At 36.3% G+C, this 15,163-nt stretch overlaps 1 long non-coding RNA gene across 4 annotated transcripts; it reads left to right on the forward strand.

The window, feature by feature from the left end:
• The first annotated feature begins 311 nt into the window (after nucleotides 1-311).
• LOC127074547 (uncharacterized) lies at nucleotides 312-14,916 on the forward strand. Of its 4 annotated transcripts, none has more exons than XR_007786039.1 (3): nucleotides 312-450; nucleotides 647-760; nucleotides 14,801-14,916. It is a non-coding gene; the product is annotated as an uncharacterized LOC127074547 (long non-coding RNA). The 4 variants fall into 4 exon arrangements; XR_007786038.1 differs by lacking the exon at nucleotides 647-760 and adding an exon at nucleotides 14,446-14,559; XR_007786036.1 differs by lacking the exon at nucleotides 14,801-14,916 and adding an exon at nucleotides 1,002-1,117.
• Nucleotides 14,917-15,163: the final 247 nt, after the last annotated feature.

Raw genomic sequence — 15,163 nt, forward strand, 5'->3', positions numbered from 1 at the left:
TAATTTTTAAATTAATTTTTTTCAAAAATGCAAAAATATATTTCTTTTCTCGAAAAAAAATTCCAAAAAAAGAATTGAAAAATATTTTTTTTTTAAAAGTAAATTATTTTTTTCAAAAGTAAAAAAAATGGATTTTTCAAAAATACAAAAATTAATATATTTAAAAAAACTATTTTTAAAAAAAAAATAGATAGATGGATATTCATCTATTAAAAATATGATAATGAATGGATTTGATGAATTTTATTCTTAATGGATGAATTGGATTGGATATTTTTAAGAAACTTTTAGTGGATTGTTAATGGACTAATGGAAGATTTAATCATCATCGTATTATGCAATCTTCATCGCGGAGCCTCGTGTTTTGGATTTCAAGAACTCAGTTCAAACGGTAAAACGGAATGGAGCAAGAAAGGAGACTTACCGGTTTCGACGCGGCGGCCAAAATAGGTACGGATCCTTTGCTTCTCATTGCTCTGCTTCGATTCAATTCTCCTCTTCTTCCTCTATTCCTATTCTTTCTCCTGAGCTTATTGTCGCAAAAGAGATTGAGTGAGGGCTCTGAGATTTCCCTGTGATGCTTTTGATCTTCCTTCTGTTATGCTTCTGACCTTTGATCTCTGATATGCGTAATTCTATTTTGAAGAATGATCGTGTATACGAATGGGATGAAGAAGAAGATTGAAGCATAACTGAGTTTTCTCTCTCTGTGATGGAGTGAAGCAAATTGAGTTTTCTTCCTCTGTGATGGAATGAAAAGGTATATATAGCAATGCAATTCAGTTATGAAATTCGTCTCAAATTCACATTAAATTCAGAGTTATTTGGACATGAAATGAGTTAGTTATCCAATTCGTTTTTAGTTAGTAAGTTGTGATTCTCTGTGGTGCATTTTGGTTAGTTATGGTGAACTATAATTTGGTGTTAAATTCAGTTAATTGGTTTTGATTTTGTGCTTACGCTATTGGCTTATGGTGGGATTCTATTAATGAACATTACAGGGTCAAAAGGAAACTTTAGTGCAAAACCAAAATGATGCAGTGCAGTGTTCTGATTCTGTTGAAGCAAAAAGTCGGATCCAGATGCAGATGGTTAATCGGTTGTTAGCTCGGGTTAGTTCTTAGTTGCCAATCGATTTTAGTATTTGAAAAATCAAATAAAAAAGTCTCCCAAATGGAATTGAACTTTGTTATGGTTATTGAGTTAAATTTTGTTAGAAATGAATTGCTACTGATGTGAATTTGAATGCACTGCATAATTATTGGTGTTTGCTTGGCACTGTTAGCTCAAGGCCTTTTACTTGGTTATTGGTTCTGCGATTAGTTAGTCAGGAACCGTATTGAGTGAAAACGATTTAAACTCTGTCCGTATTGGTACTTATAGTAGAACCCAGCTAGTTCACAAATTACCAGCTTCAATTTAGCTTGTGGTGAGTCCTGTTAGTGTTGGTAACCACTTGAAAATTCTGCAGGAATGATAGATTGCAAACCAATTATTTCTGTTAACTGATTGGATGCTAAATGAAAAAAAAAAGTATTGAACATTGTTTGGTTTTGTTAATTGAACATTTTCGTGCCTTATGTGGTCTGCAATTGGATTAATGTAATCACCTAACTGCTAATTTGATAAACATAGAGTTAGCTTGAACCAACATGCAGTTGCGGAACTGAGGGGGACGTGGGAAAGCCACGACCACCCCTCAACTTTTTATTATTTTTTTAATTCATATATATTAAATTACTAAAACATCCTTATTTTAAATTAAAATTATTTTTTATTTTTTATTTTTCATTCAAAGTTAGGTTAAAATACAGATAAGGTAAAAAACTCCTATCTTTCCTTTCTTTCTCATATGGGTTTGCTATCGGCACGACGACACCAGAATCGGAACAGATTAAAGTGATCGGCATCTAACAGGTAAAAAACTTTATTCATTCTTCTTTTATAAAAAGTAACAAATTAAAGTGATTGCTTGATTTGTGTTTTTGAGATTTTTAGGGTTCTTCTTTCTTGATGTGTTAAAATAATCTATATGAGGTTTATTAAGCCAATTCATAAAACTGTAATTTACAAATATAGTTATACACTGTAATAAGGTTTATTTAATCATTGTTGCTGCTAATTTCTAATAGTGAAGTTACCGGTATTTGAAAACGGATTAAAGTTGATTAATTAAGTTTATTAATTTTTTTCTCTTTTAATTTTTATGTTCTCTAATTGATTTTTGGATCTAATATGATTTATAGGAAGAGTAAAGATGAATAATAGGAAAATTGATTCTTTTTTCAAAAGGAAAGCATGTGAAATTGAAAGAGAAGAGAGAGATGAAGAAATTATAATCCCGACATCTGAATCTAAAACAGTTCTTGAGAATCCAACAATTGAAGAGCATCATGGTTTTGAAAATTCTTTGGAACGCGATCCTGGAAAGCGTCATTCGATTTGGCAATATCCACCAAATCAAGTGGATGCAATACGAATAGCTTATCTAAAATGGGGTCCATATCAAATTCATTTAGAAAACTATCCTTTGTCCGGTAACGAGGATCATCCGAGAAGGTTTCAACATACTTGGTTTAGCATATTTCCATCATGGTTAGAATATTCACCATCTGAAGATGTCGTATATTGCTTACCATGTTATCTTTTTAGCAAAAAACTAAGTGGACGTCCCGGATCACTTGTCTTTATTTCTATGGGTTTTAGAAATTGGAAGAAAGTTAGGAATGGAAAACATTGCTCCTTTCTTAAACACATAGGGAGGGATCCTTGCTCACCACACAACAATGCAATGAAAGCTTGTCAAGACTTGTTGAATCAAGATGGTCATATTAGAAATGTTATTCAAGTGCAAAGTTCAAGTCAAAGAATGAATAATCGGTTACGACTCAAGACTTCAATTGACACTGTTCGTTGGTTAACACTACAAGCTTGTGCTTTTAGGGGTCACGACGAAAGTAGCAAATCAAGAAATCAAGGTAACTTTCTTGAGTTATTGAAACTTTTAGCATCCTACAATGATGAAGTTCCAAAAGTTGTGTTGGAAAATACTCCACAAAATTGCAAGTATACTTCACATCAAATTCAAAAAGAGCTCTTGCAAATTCTTTCTAGTAGGGTGAAAAAGAGTATTCGTGAGGAAATTGGTGATTCCAAATTTTGTATCGTTGTTGATGAAGCTCGTGATGAGTCAAAAAAGGAACAAATGGCTTGTATTAAGATTTGTTGATAAAGTTGGTTTAATACAAGAGAGATTTTTTGATGTGGCACATGTTAAAGACACCACATCTTTAACTCTTAAGGAAGCAATATGTGATATACTTTCTCGACATAACCTTGATGTTTCTAACATTCGTGGCCAAGGGTATGATGGTGCTAGCAATATGAGAGGAGAATGGAATGGTTTACAAGCCCTCTTTATGAAGGATTGTCCTTATGCATACTATGTTCATTCTTTTGCTCATCAATTGCAACTTGCATTAGTTACATCATCAAGAGAAGTCAAACCTGTTCATAAATTTTTTGAGAAGCTGATCTTTGTTGTGAATGTTGTTTGTTCTTCTACAAAGCGTCATGATGAGTTACAAGCTGCCCAATTAGAAGAAATTGCTTATTTGTTAGAGATTGATGAGATTGTAACTGGTAAAGGTGCAAATCAAGTTGGTACATTGAAACGAGCTGGAGATACTCGTTGGGGATCACATTACGATTCAATTTCTAGCTTGATAAACATGTATGAAGCAACTTGTTTAGTTTTTAAAAAAATTGCAAAAGATAGAGGGAGTTATGCTACACGTGGGGATGCAAATAGTTGTTACAATTACTTGAAGGCATTTGATTTTATATTTATTTTGAAATTGATGAAAGAAATCATGGGAATAACAGATATGCTTTGTCAAGCCTTACAAAAAAATAATCAAGATGTAGTTAATGTTATGAACTTGGTTCGTTCAACAAAACATCTTATTCAAGGTTTGAGAGAAAATGGTTGGGATATATTGTTTACTAAAGTGGTATCTTTTTGTGAAAAACATGGTATTTAGGTTCCTGATCTTAATGATGTTCATTCAACAACAAGATTTGGACGCTCCCGTCTTGAAGAGAATCAAGTCACAATTCAACATTACTTTAAAGTTGAAATCTTTTTCACTACCATTGACAAACAGTTACAAGAGTTGAATAGCAGATTCAGTGAGCAGGCAATGGATTTGTTAACTCTTTCTTGTTCTTTATCTCCTAAGGATGGATATAAAGCTTTTAGCATTTATACTATTTGTTCTTTAGTTGAAAAATATTATCCTATGGATTTTAGTGATCAAGAGAAGAATAATTTGCAATTTCAACTCCAACATTTTCTATTTGTTGCTCGCCAAGCATCAAACTTGAATAATTTATCAACTATTCAAGAACTATGTTCATGTTTGGTTGCATCTGGACAGACTGAAACTTACTTCTTGATTGATAGACTATTTCGTCTTATCATGACTCTTCCCGTTTCTACGGCCACAACTGAGAGGTCTTTTTCAGCAATGAAAATTATTAAGACTAAGTTGAGAAACAAGATGGATGATGGGTTTCTTGGAGATAGCATGACAGTATATATTAAAAGAGAGTACCCATCAACTGTCTTTATGGTCATCCAGTTACGGACAATGTTTGATCAGCAATAAGGCACTCGACTCTACATCTAGGGTCCATAGTGGTTTCAGGTCGAAGGGTGGTATACACCATTATCACCATGAGAATAATTTATGACACTTTGCATAATATTCTATATAGTATTCTCATAGCGGGTCAATCCAGTATAAATATTACTCTTAATATTGATACATGTGTTTAAGACTTGATAACTCCTTATCCATGATCCATAAGATGTGATTATCAGTCTATATACATAGTCTTAATGCTTTAATGTTATCCCACTTCACAATAAAGCTCGACTACGAATACTTTAAGAATAGTGTCCTTATGTTTAATATGATCTCATGATTAAGTCACACTTGATACATTAAATGGACTAGCTATTCTAGGGACTTTATTAAACAAACATAATAAAGAAAAAAGCTTTTATTATTAATAAATAATTCGATACAAGTACCAAACGTATTGGCCTCTAGGGCTTACACCAACAATATGACTTATGCTTCCTTTTTTTTAGCAATCCCAAAAACATTGATCCAATCATTGTGAAGAAGTTGCCTGACATGTGATACGAGCACAACTCACATGCAAAAAGCTTTCAAATGAAAAAAAACGATTGAATGATGGTATTGTCCATAATATGAAGTTGAGACTAATCTCTGAATGTTGGCGATGTTGACACTACTGAAGAAAGGGATATTATCATGCAAACCAAAGGTGGGCAACTTCAAATAATAGATGAGTTTCATGCAAGCTACCTAACATTTCAATACCCTTTGATATTTCCATATGGAGAAGATGGTTATAGGCCTAACGTAGCACACTGGGATTTCGATTTTTTTTATGATAACCTACGTAATAGACTTAGAATCAGAGAGTGGTTATCATTCTGAATACAGACCAGGAAAAATGAGGCAAAAACTTTATTATCCTCTAGGATATTATTTCAACAGTTTTTAGTTGATGGTTATACAATGTTGGAATCTGAGAGACTTACATGGCTACGTAAAAATCAAGCAAAGTTAAGAGTGTCAAAGTACAAATGTCTAAATGAATAGGGAGATCAAAGTCAACAATCAGGATCAAGTACAGGGAAAAGACGCATTCTTCCATCATCATATGTTGGAAGTCATAGGTTTATGGACCAATTATATTATGATGGAATAACAATTTGTAGTAAGGTTGGATTTCCCTATTTGTTTATCACTTTTACATGCAATCCAAATTAGCCAGAAAAATAAAGACTTATTCGCCCTCTTCATCTTAAACCACATTGAAGCTAGGGGAAATATACCCGAACGTATCGCACACTTGAACATATAACAAAGTTGCCATCAAACTTTATATATTCCCTAAGGAAAGGGAAAACATCGATAAAACCCGGGAGAAAGAGATATATTGGGTAAGGAAGTCGGTTATGCAAGAGGAAGGTATTAGCACCCCTAACATCCATGGTACTCCATGGGAACCGTTTTGATTGTTCTAACTCGAATAGGTCTTATATCTGAAGATTACTCGTAAAAGAATAAGGGAAAAGAAAAGAAATAGGTAAAGTGCTCGGTGAGGATCGAGGACCTCATGCCTAATATCCTCATAGTGCAATGAGGAATTCAGAGCTCCGTAGTTCAAATAACTAGTACTGTGAGATGAAAAGAATTTGTGATAAAGGTATGGTCTAAACCAAAGGGTTGTGTTATTTAAACTCCAACGAGGGGTGAAATGAATCCAAGAGTAAAAATGGTGTGACCAATATGTGGATTATCTGAACATTCGTCACCATATGATATAGTCGAAAATAAAGGGAATTAAGTGTTTGGTTTCATAGCACAAACATCTCTTGGTTCACAAAGCGGTACAAGATGGAGCTCAAAGAGATATTATATTTGGCTCAGAGCAAGAGTATATCACATGGAGTGAACGAAGGTAGAATATGAATGTATCATGGAGATGAATTGAGGAATGCCCTAAGCCAGGAAGAATAAATAAGTATGCTCGCGGAGGATTCGAACCCTCTTGCCTACGTATTCTCATAGTGCAATGAGAAATTCAAAGTAATCGTAATTCAACCTACTATGGCTGAAACAAAGAGAGATTTAATATGATTGCCCAGAGGCAAGGTCGCTTGCTTAACAAAGCAAGGACGTGGCATTAACCAATGTTGCTAATCATCCATAATGACAAATGAGATATAGCCAGAGTCTGGACTCCACATGGCAAGATAGATGAATGCCATAGTCTGAACTAATACAAAGGCAAGGAACATATTTGAATGCCAAAGTCTGAACTTCATAAGGGCAAAAGAGTATGATGCCAAAGTCTGAACTATAAGGCAATGAAAGGAGTAGCCAGAGTCTGAACTCAATGGGCTGGATGAATGAATGCCAAAGTCTGAATTGTAAGGCAGAATAACATGTCAAAGTCTGTATTGTATAGACAAAATTAAGGTGGCCAAAGTCTGAACTCAATAGGGCAAGGATGCCAAGATCTGTATCTTATAGGCAAGGAACAAAGCCAGAGTTTGTACTCCATAAGCTAAAAGAAGTTGCCAAGGTCTGCACTTTGTGGGAAAAGAATAAAGGATGCCACCGTCTGAACTATATGGGCACAATCAAGGGTTGCCAGAGTTTGAACTCAACGTGGAAAGAATGCTAAGGTCTGCACCTTATGGCAAAGAATAAAGGATGCCACAGTCTGAACTATGTGGGCGAGATGCCATGGTCTGTACCTCATAGGCAAAGAATAAGTCTAGAGTCTGTACTCCATGGGTTGAAGGAAGTTGCCAAGGTCAGCACCTTATGGGCAAGAAACAAAGGCAGGCTATGCACTTCATAGGCTAAAAGGAGTTGCCAAGGTCTGCAACTTGAGGCAAGAAACAAAGCATGCCACAGTCTGAACTGATAGGCAATGCATGAAGCAATTGATTAAGCAATGGGTATGTGACCCCAAGATAATGATCCCAAGAAATGTATGAACATCCAGGAGGAGAGTCTGATACTGAAGGAGGATTGATGTGCAACGGTGCCTCACTATTGAAGCATTGAATGATTAATGCTTGCTTGAAGACTTGTCAATTGTATGATTTAAATTGCACTGAAGTCTATGAACAAGGACATGTGATTTGAATAGCTAGGGCCTAACTGCTGAGAAGATCTTGATTGTTGATCTTGACGATGCCATGTTGTTTGTTGTATTGAGAAGACTTGACAATTTTTTGATACAGATTATGCTAAAGTTTATGAATGAGGGCAAATGCTTTAAATAGCTAGGGCCTACGCTCCGTACGCAAAGTCATTCTAGACAGGGATAGGAGAAACTTTGTCTCATCATTCCTCATTTCTTAAGGCTTATAGCTTACAACTTGAATCGCACTTGTCAAGTGTTGACACCATTGTTGTGCTTGAGAATATAATCCACTTTGCTAGCTATGCTTGATTGATGTTGACTTGGAGTCTTGATCTTGCACTTGAACCTTGAGGTCTTGAGCTCCTAATATTCAGCATATCCATAATAGCTTGGGTGCAATGAACTTTCCATATCAAGTGATCAAGGGTCTTTTGATCACTTGAAATAAGCTTGGGGCTTACAACACGATTACAAAGGATTTGGTTGATCAAAGTATCATTTGATCAACACTAATCAATGGGATTAAGATAATAGTTGGATTATGCACAATAATAAATCCTATTGAATTAATCAACTAAATAAATCAGACAATTCTAATTAAGGCCCTAAGCTAAGGGATCATGTATTAAAATCATAATTTCGAGCCTTAAAGGTAAAATGTTCATTGTGTAAAAATGTATTGAATTAGGAGAGACTAAGAGACATTTAGGTTAAACCGTGTGTTTTAAAAGCACTACGGAGACTTTATTATATATAGAGAGATTACAACTAATTACATGATATAGTCGATGTTGGACTATTCTATATACAAATATTCTAACACTGTATTTACAAATATCAACAATCCCCCTCAAGCTTGAGCATATAAGTCAAATGCACCAAGCTTGTTACATATATAATTAGTTCGGGGACTTCTCAGAGATTTTGTAAACATGTTTGCCAATTGATCATTAGAATTGACAAAGCTTGTGACGATGTCACCTGACTCGATCTTCTCTCGAACAAAGTGACAGTCTATCTCAATATGTTTGGTCCTCTCATGGAAGACTGGATTTGAAGTAATGTGCAATGCAGCTTGATTATCACAAATAAGTGTCATTGGTCTTACTTCTTAAATTTGAAGTTCCTTGAGCAACTGCTTTAACCAAATAAGTTCACATGTTGCCATTGCCATGGCCCTATACTCTGCCTCGACGCTTGATCTCGCAACTACGTTTTGTTTCTTACTTTTCCAGGATATAAGGTTTCCTCCAACAAGTACACAATACCCAGAGGTGGACCGTTTATCAATGGGTGACCCTGCCCAATCAGCATCAGAGTATCCAATTATCTGAGTATGTCCTTTATCTTCATACACTAAACCTTTTCTTGGAGCACATTTGATGTATCTCAGAATCCGGATAACAACATCCATGTGTTCCTGACAAGGGGAATTTAAGAACTGACTTACCACACTAACCGCAAAAGAAATGTCTGGATGTGTGACTGTGAGATAATTCAACTTTCCAACCAATCTCCTATACCTTCCTGAGTCAGATAAAGGCTCCCCCTGATTGGGTAGTAGTTTGACACTTGGATCCATAGGAGTATCAGCTGGTTTGGCATTCAACATACTTGTTTCTTCCAAAATATCCATAGCATATTTCCGCTGAGAAATCACCAAACCATCTTTAGATTGGGCTACCTCAATACCCAAGAAATAGCGGAGTTTACCAAGGTCTTTTGTCTGAAATTGATTCGAGAGATGTTGTTTTAACTGGAGTATACCCTGTTGATCACTACCAGTTATGACAATATCATCTACGTACACAATAAGATAAATACACCCTTGGGCTGAGTGACGATAAAAAACAGAATGGTCAGCTTCACTACGGACCATACCAAACTGTTGTACTAGAGCGCTGAATCTGCCGAACCAAGCTCTCGGAGATTGCTTAAGACCATAAAGAGACCTGTGTAACCTACACACCATATTCAATGACTCCCCCTGAGCAACAAATCCAGGTGGTTTCTCCATATATACTTCCTCTTCAAGATCACCATGTAAAAAAGCATTTTTGATGTCAAGTTGATGAAGAGGCCAATGCCGAATGGCTGCAATGGCTAGAAGAAGTCTAATAGATGCCATCTTGGCTACAGGCGAGAAGGTATCACTATAATCCAATCCAAAAATCTGAGTGTATCCTTTGGCTACCAAGCGAGCTTTAAATCGACCAATCTTACCATCTGGACCAACCTTCACTGTATTAAGCCAACGACAACCTACTAAAGATTTCCCAGGGGGTAGAGGAACCAGTTCCCAGGTACCACTGCTTTGAAGAGCATACATTTCATCAACCATTGCTTGCCTCCACTCAGGGTGAGATAATGATTCACCTGGAGTTTTAGGAATAGAAACAGAAGACAAAGAAGACAAACAAGTATACTGCAAAGGGGAAAGACGATGATAACATAAATCAATATAATGTGGAGACGGATTTCGTGTTTGACGTATACCTTTTCGAAGGGCAATCGGAAGATAGGACTCAGGTTGCAAGAACGGATCCGGTGATGGCGGAGGCGTCGGAGGAGAGTCTGCAATGACCTCAGGGACACGTATGACCTCAGGGACGGGGACGACAGACATTGGACGACGACGCTGATATGTTTGAAGTGGTCGAGAAGTAGGGGGGTCAGGAGCCATAGACTGGTGGGGGATAATGGTAGACGGGACATTAATAATTGCCGGAAAAGGTGTGGAAGTACTTTCTTGAAGAGGTTCCGGAGATACTGGGTTGGACCCGAAATATGGAACAGACTCGAAGAAGGTAACATCGGCTGATATGAGGTATCGTTGTAGAGTATGAGAATAACAACGATAACCCTTTTGGGAACGATGATAACCAAGAAAGGCACACTTTAGTGATCGAGCTGCTAGTTTATCAAGACCAGGGGAGAGATTGTGTACAAAACACGTTGACCCGAATACTCGAGGAGGGATTGGGTGGAGAGGAGAATTTGGAAACAGGATTGAATGAGGGATTTTATTATTAAGGACAGATGAGGGCATGCAATTTATAAGGTAACATGCTGTGAGCACCACATCCCCCCCAAAACGGAGAGGAACATTACCATGGATTAGTAGGGTCCGAGTGGTTTCTACAAGATGCCGATTTTTGCGTTCGGCTACCCCATTTTGTTGGGGTGTATGAGGGCAAGATGTTTGGTGCAGAATACCATTGGATGACATAAAAGTTTGAAATTGTTAGGATAAATATTCACGTGCATTGTCACTTCTTAAGGTACGAATAGACAAACCAAATTGGGTTCTTATTTCTCGATAAAATTGTTCAAAAATAGAAAACAATTCAGATCTGTTCTTCATTAAAAATAGCCATGTGCAACGTGAAAAATCATCAATAAAAGTTACAAAATATCTAGACTCAAAAGTCGACACGGTACGCGAGGGACCCCAAACATCGGAGTGAACTAAAGCAAAAGGGGACAAAGCCCGTTTATTGACTCGATCAGGAAAGTGACTACGAGTATGTTTCCCTAACTGACAAGACTCACAATGTAAAGTGGACAATTTAGATAGACTAAGCACCAACTTTTGTAGCTTGGGAAGACCTGGATGACCTAACTGTGCATGTATAATGAGTGGAGAATCTGTGGTGGAGCATGTGGTAGATGACATAGAGAAGTAATAGAGGCCTTGAGACTCACATCCGACGCCAATCGTCTGTCCCGAACTCCGATCTTGGAGAGTAACATTACTATTAGTAAAGGTGATAGAACAATTTAGAGAACGAGTTAAACGACTGACTGACAGTAAATTAAATGGGCAATTAGGTACATATAGGACAGAAGTCACATAGAGAGATGGTAAAATTTGAACAGTACCAATCCCTTGGGATCGGGTTTGAGAACCATTTGCGGAAGTTATACTCGATAAGAAACCAGAGGTAGAGAGGGAAGAAAAAAGACCTTTATTACCGGTAACATGATCAGACGCACTAGAATTGAGGACTCAAGGACCAATAGGAGATGATTGAGAGAAGCAAACAGATGAATTACCGGTGTGTGCAACCGAAGCCGTGGAACCAGAGGTCTGATTATTCTGACACCACTTGAGAAAATCCTCGTAGCTTGACGTAGGGCTCTGAAGAGAAGGTAAAGTTTGCATAGTATCTGGATTATCAATTTGAGCTGCATTTACCTGGCGTGGAGGTCTGCCATGTAACTTTCAGCAACGGTCGATAGTATGTCCAAGCCGGTTACAATGGTCACACTTGGGACGAGGTTTGGAGTTGGATGATCCTCCTCGAAGGCGATTCTGATTGTTGCCAAGAGATGCAAGGGCAGCAGTGTTACCTGGTGTCGGAGCAACAATAGATGGAGGGGAAACCGGACCAAATGCATGAGGTGTAGCCAAGCGCAACAATTGTTCACTAACTGCATCGTAGTTAGGAACAATAGTACCTGATAAAATTTGATTACGAACGGACTCGAGTTCTGGTGGTAGTCCCTTAAGTTCCATGACCATGAAAAATTTACTTTGTTGTTCGGAATGAGCTGTTGCATCTTTTGCATAAGGCATGAGAGTTTCGAAACCCGCTTTCAAGGCATCAAGCTTACTCAGATAGGCTTGCATATCCATATTTTGCAACTTCAGTGTGTCGAGTTTGAGGATGACGTTGTATAGACAATGAACGTCGTTGGAGAAGACTTTCTTAGCCTTTTCCCAAACCTCATTGCAAGTGGAGAAGGCTTGATACTGCGCTTGGAGGTTGGGTGTGATGGAAAACCATAACACAGTACAGAGAGAGGCATCCGTTTTCTTCCATTTAGCGAGTTTTGCGTCGGCAACATCAACCAATTTTGTGGTTAGGTGATCTTCATATCCCTGACCATGAAACCACATATCGACAGCACGAGCCCATACGTTGTAGTTGGCTGATCCGGTTAGTTTTTCACATGGGATAAGCGGAACTTTAGTAAACGAGATGGAATCAACATCTCCCATGGCTTAAAGAAACAAAATCGGAGCTGTGGAGACCAGATCTGTGAGCGATGGAGGGAGCCGAGTGGCGTGGCTGGGAAAAACGACCGAATCGGGCAGCAAGGTGGTTTTACCGGAGTGATAACACGATTTGAGGAGAAAAAAAATTATCACCGGAAGACAGTGGGTCAATCAGGTAAAGCACGACAAAAAGTTGTCTCTTAATAGGCTCTAGATACCATATTGAATTAGGAGAGACTAAGAGACATTTAGGTTAAACCGTGTGTTTTAAAAGCACTACGGAGACTTTATTATATATAGAGAGATTACAACTAATTACATGATATATTCGATGTGGGACTATTCTATATACAAATATTCTAACATTGTAAATGAAATAATTAGGGAACATAGTTTTTAAAATCAATATTTACTTAAAAATTAATCAAGTCTAATTATCTAACTATGCAAAAAATCTAATTATCAAATTATCCATATCTTAATTAAAATTTCCTAATTTCTAAAATTCTAATTAATATTTATTCTATAAAGAAAACTAAATCTCTGAAATTCAGTGGCGCTCTACGTCGTTGCACCGCGTGCTAGTCATTAATCATCATCGCTCGCGAGTCTGGAAGAAAGAAGTCGGATCAGATGACCGTGCGCGAGTGTTTTTGGTAGGGGTGGCAATTGGATCCATTAAGGCAAAATCCATCCAATCCATCCACCAAAAAATTCATCCAATCCATCCACTACATAAAAATTAAGTTAATGGATTGGATTAAATCCATTCATTTATAAGCATGGATTATCCAATTCATCCAACACATTTTAATGATCCAATAGATTTTTTTATCTAATTTTAAAAAAAGGAATTTTTTTAAATATTAAAAAATTATTTTTTTGAAAAATACAAAATTATTTTTTTTTTAAAAATACAAAAAACTGATTTTCTCCAAAAATTTTAAAATTATTTTTTTGGAAAATAACAAAATTCGATTTTACTTTCGAAAAAGTTATTTTTTTATGAATATAAAAAAATAAAATAAAAAGTTAATTTTTAAATTAATTTTTTTCAAAAATGCAAAAATATATTTCTTTTCTCGAAAAAAAATTCCAAAAAAAGAATTGAAAAATATTTTTTTTTTAAAAGTAAATTATTTTTTTCAAAAGTAAAAAAAATGGATTTTTCAAAAATACAAAAATTAATATATTTAAAAAAACTATTTTTAAAAAAAAAATAGATAGATGGATATTCATCTATTAAAAATATGATAATGAATGGATTTGATGAATTTTATTCTTAATGGATGAATTGGATTGGATATTTTTAAGAAACTTTTAGTGGATTGTTAATGGACTAATGGAAGATTTAATCATCATCGTATTATGCAATCTTCATCGCGGAGCCTCGTGTTTTGGATTTCAAGAACTCAGTTCAAACGGTAAAACGGAATGGAGCAAGAAAGGAGACTTACCGGTTTCGACGCGGCGGCCAAAATAGGTACGGATCCTTTGCTTCTCATTGCTCTGCTTCGATTCAATTCTCCTCTTCTTCCTCTATTCCTATTCTTTCTCCTGAGCTTATTGTCGCAAAAGAGATTGAGTGAGGGCTCTGAGATTTCCCTGTGATGCTTTTGATCTTCCTTCTGTTATGCTTCTGACCTTTGATCTCTGATATGCGTAATTCTATTTTGAAGAATGATCGTGTATACGAATGGGATGAAGAAGAAGATTGAAGCATAACTGAGTTTTCTCTCTCTGTGATGGAGTGAAGCAAATTGAGTTTTCTTCCTCTGTGATGGAATGAAAAGGTATATATAGCAATGCAATTCAGTTATGAAATTCGTCTCAAATTCACATTAAATTCAGAGTTATTTGGACATGAAATGAGTTAGTTATCCAATTCGTTTTTAGTTAGTAAGTTGTGATTCTCTGTGGTGCATTTTGGTTAGTTATGGTGAACTATAATTTGGTGTTAAATTCAGTTAATTGGTTTTGATTTTGTGCTTACGCTATTGGCTTATGGTGGGATTCTATTAATGAACATTACAGGGTCAAAAGGAAACTTTAGTGCAAAACCAAAATGATGCAGTGCAGTGTTCTGATTCTGTTGAAGCAAAAAGTCGGATCCAGATGCAGATGGTTAATCGGTTGTTAGCTCGGGTTAGTTCTTAGTTGCCAATCGATTTTAGTATTTGAAAAATCAAATAAAAAAGTCTCCCAAATGGAATTGAACTTTGTTATGGTTATTGAGTTAAATTTTGTTAGAAATGAATTGCTACTGATGTGAATTTGAATGCACTGCATAATTATTGGTGTTTGCTTGGCACTGTTAGCTCAAGGCCTTTTACTTGGTTATTGGTTCTGCGGTTAGTTAGTCAGGAACCGTATTGAGTGAAAACGATTTAAACTCTG

The sequence above is a fragment of the Lathyrus oleraceus genome, chromosome 4 (genome assembly GCF_024323335.1).
Source record: "Lathyrus oleraceus cultivar Zhongwan6 chromosome 4, CAAS_Psat_ZW6_1.0, whole genome shotgun sequence".
Taxonomy (NCBI): domain Eukaryota; kingdom Viridiplantae; phylum Streptophyta; class Magnoliopsida; order Fabales; family Fabaceae; genus Lathyrus; species Lathyrus oleraceus.